Source organism: Hemicordylus capensis, chromosome 1 (assembly GCF_027244095.1).
Source record: "Hemicordylus capensis ecotype Gifberg chromosome 1, rHemCap1.1.pri, whole genome shotgun sequence".
In the NCBI taxonomy this organism is placed as follows: Eukaryota; Metazoa; Chordata; class Lepidosauria; order Squamata; family Cordylidae; genus Hemicordylus; species Hemicordylus capensis.
In genome coordinates, this window is record NC_069657.1 from 296,197,280 (window position 1) to 296,209,579 (window position 12,300).

General features: G+C 45.5%; 1 long non-coding RNA gene across 1 annotated transcript; it reads right to left on the minus strand.

Annotated features, from left to right (window-relative positions):
* Positions 1–313: 313 nt before the first annotated feature.
* On the minus strand, positions 314–10,126 carry LOC128345308 (uncharacterized). Its single transcript, XR_008316373.1, has 4 exons — positions 9,493–10,126; positions 4,056–4,394; positions 3,073–3,248; positions 314–932 (listed from the first exon to the last, which is right to left on the minus strand). It is a non-coding gene; the product is annotated as an uncharacterized LOC128345308 (long non-coding RNA).
* Positions 10,127–12,300: the final 2,174 nt, after the last annotated feature.

The following is a 12,300-nucleotide window of genomic DNA, read 5'->3' on the forward strand; positions in this document are numbered from 1 at the left end:
AGAGACACAACAGATAAAACAACTCAGAAGGATACATAAATCAGCAACCACAGTGCCAAAGGCCTGCTGAAATAACCAGGTCTCCAGCCAGTGGTGAAATACTATCACATAAATCAGTGTTTCTCAACCACTGATCCGCGAGGCATTGGCTACTGGTCCGTGAGGCATCACTAATAAAAATCACACACACCCCAAAAAAACAATTTTGGGCTGGTGGGGGCCACTGGGGGCTCTTTGGAGCTCATTTCCAGGCAGCCCTCGCTGCTGGATAACATTCATTTCACTTCCTTGAAATGAACATTATCCAGCAGAGAGGGCTGCCTGGAAATGAGCTCCAGAGAACTGCCCAAAATTGTTTTTTGGGAGGTGCCTGGGGGTGGGGGTGGGGTGAGGGGGGTGACCCCCTTACTAACTGCTGGTTCAGGAAATTGTGCATGAATAATGTACTGGTCCATGACTCCAAAAATGTTGAGAAACACTGACATAAATCACCAAATGGATCTCACAGGGCAAAAAAGGGCACTGGGCACTGCAACAGAATAAAGGCCTCTCATATGTCCCAAAGGTGGTGAAATGCACAAAAGGGTCTCCCAGATGTCCTCAGTAGATAGGCAGATTCCTATAGGCAAGTTCATGTTATATGTTCCTATAGGAACATAGGGAGCTGCCTAATGCCTTTATTTGTTTTATTTGATTTATATACCGCCCTTCCAAAAATGGCTCAGGGCGGTTTCTCTATATAGATCATTGGTCTATATAGTATTGTTATCACTGACTGGCAGCAGCTCTCCAAGGTTTCAGGCAGGGGTCTTTCCCAGCCCTACCTGGAGATGGCAGGGATTGAATCTGGTGCCTTCTGCATGCAGATCAGATGCGCTGCCACTGAGTTTCAGCCCCATCATCAAGGTAATCATCAGCACTTGGAACTGAGCCTAGAAACAGATCAGAAGCTATTGTAACTCACACAACCAGGGATGCAGCTATAATTGAGCAGATGGGTTCAAACAACCCAGCCCCACACCCCAGCACCTCCTGAGGCCCCCCCCAGCTCCATCTCTCCACCCATTTTCTTCCTTATCTCCACTCCAAGAGGCTGCTGGGAGAGGGGTGGATACAGGTCCCCTGCCCCCTACCTATGCCCCTGCACACAACAATGAAGTCACATGCTCCACAAAGCCTTGATCACAGCACTTGCAGCTTCTGAACCCTCTTCAAAGTCATCCTCACAGGGTGTGTTTCAGTCGTTTATGGGTTCATAATGATCCATGACTGTGGTAATAAATGGCTTATGTTGCAGAGGTGCAAATTTGGGGACTAAGCATTTGAGGAGTCCCCGTCATTTTATTGAGCTCCTCTCGAAAAGCATTCTTTCTTTTTTTTCCCCACCCCAAAAAAAGTGTCTTTATGCTCCCCCAAAATATTTAAGAGTGGAGTTTCTCTTCAAGTTTTCCCTCTGTATGCACCCCTCTTCTGTTGAATGGTAGGTCCACAATAATCCAGAAATATGCTCATTTAATTTGTGTGGATTTCTGATGCAGACGGGAACATTTAACTCCAGCATTAAACTTCTTGGCAACCTGCTGCTCAGGGCTGCCAATTATTTGCCCTTTTATTTGCTAGTTTTGCAATATGAGGGTGGTATGAAAGCTTTAAAAAAAAGGGGGAGGATTGCAATACTCAACTCAAACATTTCAGCTGTAATTTAAAATGAAGTCCCTAGTCCTGGCAGCTATAAACAACAGACATTTGAGGGTCTGGATGAGATATGTTCTGAGATGTCTTTCAGCAACAATGGGTTAGATGGGATTTACACAGATGAAATATGCATGTTTTAAGACAATGAGCTCCGGAGTCAATGAACACCACATGCACAACCTTTTTATATTTAGCAGGGAGGAACAACCAGCTCTGTTCAGCCTAGCACAGAGTCTTTCCCATGGCTGGTGGTGGTCGGTGTGTATGTGTAAATGTGTAAGACTGTAAGCACGTTGGGGACAGGGAACCCTTTTATTATATCTTTTGCTATGTAAACCACTTTGCACCAGAGCGTGCACACTGATTTAACTAATTGCACAACTGCTCTCTTGCACCACAGTGCTGACTTTTACATGCACAATGGCACTGGCCAATGGCTAATGTCAGTGTTGCACTGCGCATAGTGTCGGCAAACCCCCATCATCACCATCTTCAGGCTACATGCTGATTATTCTGGATGGCCAAGGATCAGCATGCAGTTTACACCTCGAATTTGGTGCATGCTCCCAAGGGAGGTCCATGTGACTTGACCCCTTTGCTGCTTGCCTTCTGATGAGCAGTCAAGACTTTATAAAAATTGTGTTTGCCTCCTCTTGCTGCTGCCTCTAAAATGACAATTGAGATTTGACTGCATCTGGTTTATTCTTACTTTCTGGTTAGGATTATTGGCTCATATTTCAAATAATGTTAGTACTGAATTGATATTTTTTAATTGAACTTGTGCAGTCTAATCCTACCCAGTTTTACTCTGAAGTAAATTACACTAAATTGAGTGGGGTTTCCTCTAATCTAAGCATGCATAAGATTGCATGGATCATTGTTCACTGCACTGAATATGATAGAAAGGCAAGGCACAAATATTAATAAAGAATTATACTGTCACAGTCATGCCAATATAGTTAAGATGAGTGTTTTCAACATTCCACCCTTATAAGTCCTGAACATTCTATTGCTTATAAAGTTAAAAATGTCCACCCAATCTCTCTAAAATCCTGCACACAACAACTAGGGGACAAAAGACACCACTACCCTGAACATGGTGCAAATCTGTGGCAAAATGACTGCGATACAGCAGTTATAGATTTTTAACTCCTAAAAAGAGGCTTCAAAGTGTTGGCAATGTTTCTTCTCTAGGGGTGTGCAAACAGGTTCAAATCTGAACTGGTTCGATATTGAACCAGTTTGGTTTGAAGGTTCAGGGTCAAACCAAACCACCCCCGGTTCAGCTCAACCCCGGACCGAACACCACCTCTCTCAGTTCAGGGGTTTGTTGAACATTTTTGGGGGGAAACATTTTTTCTTTTTTTTTTTACTTACCCCCTCCGGGGCACTTCTCCAAGGTAGTGGTGGGAGGCTCCGTGGAGGTTCCCCCTTCCCCCTGCCGGCCTTCCTTTTTGTAAAAATTGCCTGGCTCAGGTGTCTTCGGCCCTTTCTGAGCCTATTCCCCAGCATGGTGGACATTTTGGAGGCAGCCGCAGCTGCGCAGTGGGAACCTGCACAGGTGAGTGACATAAGGAGGAACATTACTCAAAGTAATCCTACTGAAATTCAAAGAACATGTTAATTAAAAGAACATGCCTAATGTCCTTTTAATTTCAATGAGACTACTTTGAGTAAGCCAGCCGTTTCATGAAAAATTACCTTCCTTTAGCCGCCAATGTGCATGGCTGTGGGGTGGGGGGTGAGCCAAGCAGGCCTCCCCCACCCTGTGATGGCGGTGGCGGGTGCCAGAGCGGCTGCTGGGCCTACTGTCTGGCCCAGCGGTCCTTGCAAACGGTGAGGCGCAGGCACGCTGAAGCACCTCTCAGTTTGCAAGGACTGCTGGGCCAGACAGTAGGCCAAGCAGCCACTCTGGCACCCGCCGCCGCCACAGAGTGGGGGAGGCCTGCTCAGCACACCCCCATCCCCCACCCCTGGCCGCACACATTGGCAGCTAAAAGAAGGTAACTTTTCGCAGGGCAGCGAAGCGGGGCAGCAGCAGGGTGGGTGCGGGGTGTCACACCCTCGAGCTCCGACAGTGAGGAGGAAGGGGAAGCTGTCAACTGACCAGCCGATTCAGGAGTGTCTGAGGGGCAGAGCCCGGCTGTCAGCGTTCATGAAACGGCTGCGGTAGATCCAACTAATGATTTAGAGCAGGCACGGCAACCTGAGTCAGCGGAAGGCATGGGGGCCCAATGCAAAGAAGATGAAACACCAATGACTCCACAACAGAGCAGGATCACAAGATGTAAAACGCAATTAGAGGCTGTTAGGAGGAGCAAACGCCTCTTGCTGAGGGCTGACAAGCCGTGAATTCCTACCAGCTGGGAGCTCTCAGCTTGCTCCATAAATCACAGCTCCAGCCTCCTACTCATTGCTGAGAATCAACGTTCGTCAATCATCCTTGCCGACAGCGTTCAGCCAAGCCGTATCCAATTTCAGCAGCTCCGCTTGCTTCATGAACTTCCTTAGCAGCTGGCCAGACCTTGACATGGGGTGGCAGCAGGAGCCCCTGCAAAATGCAGTGGCGGCTTGTGACGGGGGTGTGTGTCCTTGCAGTGTGGCAGTCCAGGCACCACATTCGGCTAAGTGCGTCACTGGTAGCCAGAGATCAGGCCCTGGAAAGGTGGGGGGGGGGTGTGGCTCAAGGCCTGTGCTTCCTGAGTGAAAGAAGGCAAAAAAGAAGATATAAGGGCTCCTATAGGCTTTCATCCCTTAAAAGAGTTAAGATTTCAAGAATCGGGGGGCTTTTTATCTTTAGGGGGCTCATAAAGCAGAGTATGAGTCACTATATATGGGGGAAAGGTGAAATTCAACTGCTCCCTGCTGCTGCATCCAGCTATTGTGGGTGGCCGGGTTGTGCGCCCGGCTCTTGAGACAAGCACGGGGGCCGCCATTTTTGCTCCCTCACCATGTGACATGTGTCAGCCAATGGGAGGAGGGGAGCACATGTCCGATTTGCTGTCACGTGTCACATAAGTGGCTGGTTCCCTTCTGCTCACTCTCAGTTGCTCTGGGGGCAAAACACCCATGCCTTCCACCTGAGTTCATTGAAGGTTGTCCCATCACCTTTTGGGGCCAACAAGGAATTATTTTAGTCACACCTTATTGGATCTGGTGTGGCCTTTTTTGCCTGCTTGTCACTGACTCTAATTGTTAGGTTGTCATTGTTGCATGTTTGGTCACTTTGCATGTGAGTGTGGGTTGGGGTAGGTTGTCTAAGTTTGGTGTCTGACTGGAGGACCATTTAAGGTGAGCAGGCAAGCTGAGGAAAAGCTCTTGCAGGTTTTGCGGCCCTTGGGCTGGGATGCCCCTACTCAGAGGCTGGCTGGAGCCCACCACACGGAGTTCTGTGGCCTGGGTGGGGTAGGGGCTGGTTGGCCTCCCCTCAGCGGGGTTAATAGGGTTGTGCATTTTGGTTTTTTTCTGTTTTATTTTTGGCCCAAATCCAAAACACCCCCGTTTTGTTCTTTGTTCGAAATCAGCCAATCCAAAACACCCCAATTTTGTTCTTTGTTCGAAATTGCAAGATCCAAATCTGAAATGTTTGGGATTTTAAAAAACTGCCCTGGGGCAAAACTAGTGGCTGGGGGTGGTAGTGTCCAATGGGTGGAAGCTACCACCCAAATTTCAGAGGAATTGGGCAAAGGGCTGGATTTTGGTGAATTTTTTATTTTTCCATAGGGAATAATGGAGGTTTCAGCAAAAGTATAGCTTCACATGGGGGGCGGGTGGCCCAGAGCAGAGTAGAGTGAATGGTAGTGCCCAGTAGGGGCAAGGAAGCTGCCAGAATTATTTCAAAGGAATTGGGCAGAGGGCTGATTTTTAAAGATTTAAAGGCGTGTACATGTCTTTAAGGTTCTTCCCCATAGGGAAAGATGGAGGTTTCAGCAGCCCCATAACTGCACTTGGGGGGCACCGTGGTGGCCCAGAGCGAGTGGTGGTGTAGAGCACATAGGGTATCAACCACCCCCAGGGGTTGCTAACCCATGGAGTACTGGGTTCTGTTGTTTCTGAGATGTTTTGAGTGTAGATTATCTGGTAGCATATGAGAGTGGATTCATGGTTTGTCGTTGAAAATCTCATATGCTACCAGAGAATCTACAGGCTGGGCTCAGGCTGGCAACAAGGCAGGCATAGGCAATGGCATGGCAGCACTCAAGGGGGTGAAAAAAATTATTTTGGAAGAAAAAAGCAATGCAGCAGATAAACCCATTCCCAGGCTGGCATGCAGTAACCCTGGCAGGCTGGGCTTAGGTTGGCAACAAGGCAGGCAGGCATAGGCAATGGCATGGCATCATCATGGCAACTTGAGGCATGCCATGCAATGCAAACTAGTTCTCTTTCTCTCTCTCTTCAATGAGGCAGAATGGCAGAATGGCGAATGAATAACTAACTTGTTGATTGAACTGAAAACCCCTCCTTGAACTTTCCCCCACCCTTACCCCTTCTTCGACCCTTCCCCTGGCCAATGTGGGGTCAGTAAAGAGTGGCAAGAGGCAAAAGAGCCAATGGGGAACAAGGAGGGAATCGTCAGCAGGTCAGCCCATGTTTTAGGTCACCGATCAGAAAGCTGGAAGGGTAGAAAATTCAAAGATATGTCAAACACAAAATGGAGACTGTCCCAGAGATTGCCACAAAATGGAGGTCTAAAACAACAAAACATTTGTAGCCAAAACAAGGACGTTTTGTTTTGTGTACACTGACTCTAATTGTTAGGTTGTCATTGTTGCATGTTTGGTCACTTTGCATGTGAGTGTGGGTTGGGGTAGGTTGTCTAAGTTTGGTGTCTGACTGGAGGACCATTTAAGGTGAGCAGGCAAGCTGAGGAAAAGCTCTTGCAGGTTTTGCGGCCATTGGGCTGGGATGCCCCTACTCAGAGGCTGGCTGGAGCCCACCACACGGAGTTCTGTGGCCTGGGTGGGGTAGGGGCTGGTTGGCCTCCCCTCAGCGGGGTTAATAGGGTTGTGCATTTTGGTTTTTTCTGTTTTATTTTTGGCCCGAATCCAAAACACCCCCGTTTTGTTCTTTGTTCGAAATCAGCCAATCCAAAACACCCCAATTTTTTTCTTTGTTCAAAATTGCAAGATTTCTGGGAAGAGAATCTGTCATTTTGGACCCAGTTGTTAAAGCATTTGTTATTTTTAATGATCATTTTTTTTGGTGTGTGACCCCACAGGCCACCTCCAGCCTCAGACACAAGATCCCTTTAAATACCAGTTTCAGGGGAGCAGCAGTAGGAGAGAAGGCATGCCCTCAGCTCTTGCCTGTGCGCTTCCCAGAGGCATCTGGTGGGCAACTGTGTGAAACAGCATGCTGGACTAGATGGGCCTTGGGCCTGATCCAGCAGGAGTGTGTGTGTGTGTGTGTGTGTGTGTGTGTGTGTGTGTGTGTGTGTGTGTGTGTGTTTCAAGAAAAAGAAAAAATGAACAGATTCAAAGTGAAAACAAATTACCTGCTTCTTCTTGTGTACTTATTCCCTGATCAATAATCATGAGGTAGAATCACACTGTCACTATTTCTGAATCCACTAGTTTCATATCATTGTGTTTTTTCAGGTGCGAAGGGAGTGTGATTGTTTCTTATTTGAAGGTTTTACAATGTTTTTGGTGTTCATCAGGAAGTCTTTCCTTGTGGTTTGTGTACGCAATTCCCCATAGTGTTTAATCAGATTTTTTAAAAAACTCCTGGAAATTAAGTAATCAAAAAATCTTTGGTTTAAGATGAGAGTTAAGATGCTTTACATTTTGACTTGTGTTTTTAAAAGAATGGAAATTGCAAGTTTTGACTGGAGACCAGCCTCAAGACTGGATTACTGCAATGCGCTGTATGTAGGGCTGCCTTTGCACGTAGTCCGGAAACTACAGTTGGTTCAGAATGTAGCAGCCAGGTTGGTCTCCGGGTCATCTCGGAGAGACCATATTACTCTTGTATTGAAAGAGCTACACTGGCTGCTGCTAAGTTTCCGGGCAAAATACAAGGTGCTGTTTATAACCTATACAGCCCTAAATGGCTTGTGCCCTGGATATTTAAGAGAATGTCTTCTTCGTCATGAACCCCACCGCCTATTGAGATCATTAGAAGAGGTCCATCTGCAGTTGCCACTGACTCATCTGGTGGCTACTCAGGGATGGGCCTTCTCAGCTGCTGCCCTGAAGCTTTGGAACGCACTCCCTAGTGAAATAAGAGCCTCCCCATCTCTGACAATTTTTAAAAAGTCTTTAAAGACACATCTGTTCACCCAGGCTTTTAATTAAATACCATTTTAATAGTTTTAACATTGTTTTAAAATATTATTTTAAAGTTTTAAATTGTTGTAATGTTTTAACTTCTTGCTGTCATTTATTTTAACCAATGTTTTAATTTCTCTGTTGTCATTTATTTGTTTTAATTAATGTTTTAACTTTTCTTTTGTTATTTTTTGTTGTAAACTGCCCAGAGATGTACGTTTTGGGCAGTATAAAAATATGTTAAATAAAAATAAATAAATAAAAGTTAAAGAGCCCATCTTAACTTCCACGCCAAAGTCTCCATGCACCCTCACTTTGCCTTGGTCTTTCAGTTGGACATTGGGCTGGGGAGGGATGCATCCAGACAGATATTTAACAGGTGCAGCTTCCCTAATAACTTCCTAGAGATTACCCTGATGGATTTCTGCCTGATGCATCTCTGATTAAGGCAAAGTGTCGGTGCATGGAGCCTCATTTCTAAAGCCACCATCACATACCAGACTGTACAAAGTCTTTACAGCTGAGTTTATATGGTGTGGAAGTTAAGATGGGCACCTTAACTTGCGATTTCCATTCTTTTTAGAGCATGGGTGCAAATGTAAAGCATCTTAACGCTCATCTTAAACCAAAGGTTTTTGGATCACTGAATATATAAACTAATTGGAAGTCCACAGCTTTGGGCTACCTCTGGTGCCTGCAAATAAAACTCAAGAGTGGACAGGTATCTGCCCTCATCATTTCACGCAAAGTTTGAAGACATTCCAGAAGTACAATATTCTCTCTTTGGAAGTGCCTGGGCATAACACACACACACACACACACACACACACACACACACACACACACACACACACTCTCTCTCTTAATTCTCTTAGCTGGTGCGTGTCCAGGATTTGGAGGCGGAACTCTCGCGACACGCGAGAGTTCCGGCGGAGTGAGGAGGAGAGGGGGGAAGAAAGTGTTGGCGGTGGCAAGCCGGTGAGCAGAGGAAGGGGGAGAGAAAAGCGGCGGCGGGTGGGGAGAGAGAAAGGCGGCAGCGGCAGGCAGGTAGGCAAGAGAAAAGCGGCAGCGGGTGGGCAGAGTGGGGGGAGAGAAATGCGACAGAAGCGGGAGGGTGGAGGGGGGGAGAGAAAAGCCGCGGCAGGCAGATGGGAGGGAGAAAAAATGGTGGTGGCGGGGCCCTTCTTGGCCGCCCACCATGGCTCTGTGTGGGTGTCACGCCCTCAAGCTCCAACAGCGAGGAGGAAGGGGAAGCTGTCAACTTTCCAGCTGATTCAGGAGTGTCTAAGGGGCAGAGCCCGGCTGTCAGCATTCATGAAACGGCTGTGGTAGATCCAACTAATGATTTAGAGCAGGCACGGCAACCTGAGTCAGTGGAAGGCGTGGGGGACCAATGCGAAGAAGAGCTAAGCAATGAAACACCACTGACTCCACAACAGCGCAGGCTCACAAGACATAGAACGCAATTAGAGGCTGTTAGGAGGAGCAAACGCCTGTTGCTGAGGGCTGATAAGCCTTGAATTCCTACCAGCTGGGAGCTCTCGACTTGCTCTATAAATCACATCTCCAGCCTCCAACTCATTGCTGAGAATCAACGTTCGTCAACATTCTTGTCGACAGCGTTCAGCCAAGCCGTATCCGATTTCAGCAGCTCCGCTTGCTTCGTGAACTTCCCTCGCAGCTGGCCAGACCTTGACAGTGAGGGGAGAAACGGGAGGGGAGGAGGGCTGGAGAGTGCAGGGCCAGAGGGAAGGGGAAGAGAGGCGAGACCGGGGCAGGAGGAAGAGGGAGGGGGAAACAGTCGGCCCCAAAGTGCCGCACACATGCTCTGTGCGGGGTCGGCTAGTATAAAGATTAATTTTATTATGTATTTTATTAGATAATTTTCTTTATCTTCCAGTACAAAATGCCTAGCTATGTTCCAATGCTTCATACTGTGCTCTCACTTCTTAAAATATGTTTGAAGGCCCACATCTTCCACAGTGCTATGAGGACAGAAGTAGGGATCCACCTTCACAGAGCATCAGGAGCCTATTTGTGCTGAAGTCTTGCTTTACAGCCCAGCACAGGCAAAGGGAAGTGGAAAGTGATTTCTTCTTCTCTCCCCTCCCTCCAAAAGCGCCTTTTGTTGCTAGGAATATGTCCCTGAGAGCTGTGCTAACTTCAGTACCATATTTCTGGCAGCAAAAATGGCTTTTAGAGGGAGAGGAGAGAAGCAAAGATCACTTCCCTCTGGAGATGTAGAATGAATTTTTTTCCAGAAAAAAAATTCCTCATACTTTTTTCCCCAGTGGAAAATTTTCTATTTCTAAAACTTCATGGACTAGCATTGCATACATGCAGCAGTACAAGTTCAAAAATACCACAGTGCTGTCACTTGAGTGGGGGAAGGGGTAGCTTTTGCCCACATTTCTTGCCCTCTGATGCCCATTGTGCATCACCAAAATAAGCCCATGAGGGTGCCACAACCCTCAGGGACATATTGTGGTCACTCTCTCCCACTCAAGTCACAGACAGCACAGCAGTTTTCTGGAACTCCCACTGCTACATATTAACAATGCTAGTCTGGATGTCCACCATTGTTTTATCAAATTTATTAGTAACAATGAATGGATCCCAATGCAATATTAGGCAAGTTCAGCCATTTCAAAGTTGCAATTGTTTTTCAGGTGATTAAACATAGGTCACATATGTTTTATTGATTTACTGAACATTCTAATGGAAAAATTTTTTCCACATAAAACTTTGAATTTGTTTCATTATAACAGTTAAAGCACATGAAGTGCCTTTATTGTCCCCCACCCAGTCAAATATTTCAGTGCAAATAGTTGGCTATATGAAAAACATCTGATATAGTGTGGGAAATTAATTTGGAGAAGGTGTGTTTTAACCTTATAAATAGGTCACATAACATGCTAAATCAGATCTTAATCTGTTTAGGACATTAAGAAAATTAGTATAATAAAAGTAAAATGAGGGAAATGCAGATTTTATGCAAATGAGGGGAAATATGCATGGGGCATTTTTCCAGAAAACATCTAGGAAAATTTTCCATTTCTTTTTTCCCCCCTGGAAAACTCACACCTCTGTTTCTCCATCCTACCTGGCCTCAGCTGGGCTGCAGAGCAAGGCTTCAACACTCCTGCTACATTGTGAGGGTGGAGCCCTTCTGTTGCCCTTGCAATGCTGTGGCAGATGTCAGCCAGTGTGCACACAGGGTTGAAAATTATCAAATTTTAGCCACAACTCAAATTTCAACTGAGCCATAGAACGTCTGTTATCTTAAGTGAGCTACTGTTCCTCAACCACAAATACTTCCTCTCCTGTTTGTAATCAGGCCCAAGTATGGGGAAAGGGGAGGAAAATGACACTTTACCTGGACCTGGAGAATTGTGTACCACACCCAGAGAAATGAGGCTTGGACACTGACTGTAATTTGCAGGCAACAGTCACATACTCTACAATGCTGTAACGATAATTGAATCAATGCATGAGAAGTGTCTGAGTACTTAAGAAAAGCACTTAAATAAACACATACTGGCTGATATGATGAGGGAAACTATTCAAAGTAGTTTAAATCAAAACTTAAATTTAGATTAAAACTTGTCTTTTAATTTCAGTAGGACTACTTGAAATAACTTTCCTCATGTCAGCCACTGAATATTATTTTGACAAAGTTCTGGATTTAAGTTAATAAACTTTATGTTCACGTCCTTGGTCAATCCAGAGGTTGTTTAGCAATGAGGTTAACAATCTTTATGCTAAACTAACTCTCATTTTCCTCCTATAAAGATGCTTCATGCTATTTATTCCTTTTGGAAGTGTTGATGTTCCCTGCTGACAAGAGTAAACAGAATTTTCTCCATGGAACATTTGGAAATTCCTGCCTTCTGCAAATCCACATTAAGAATAAAATACTAGTATTACCCTCCAAGTTCTCCTTAAAAAGAACATCTTCAAGCAATAAATCTCTCTCCCCGCTCCTCTGCTTCATTGTGGTACATTAATATTTTCCATAGAAAGTCTGAAGCAATTCTCTGAAGTGAAGACACTTCATCTTTTATCTCTAACAGAGAATGTGCTAACATTTTGTCTAATTGCATGAGGCATATCAAAAGCACATGATGACATCTAGGCTATGATTGTTTCATTTTTATTAGCTTCCTCCAAAAAATAAGCATCAATTTACAAACTTCAGAAGTACCAACTAACTATAGCCATTCCACTGCCTGGAAAGTCTATTGTGATTTGCAAACTACACATGCATGACTGAGAGAGGTTATTTTGCAAGCAGAATAAATTATTTGCTTTGTTTCTTCCCTCACTTTCACCCACA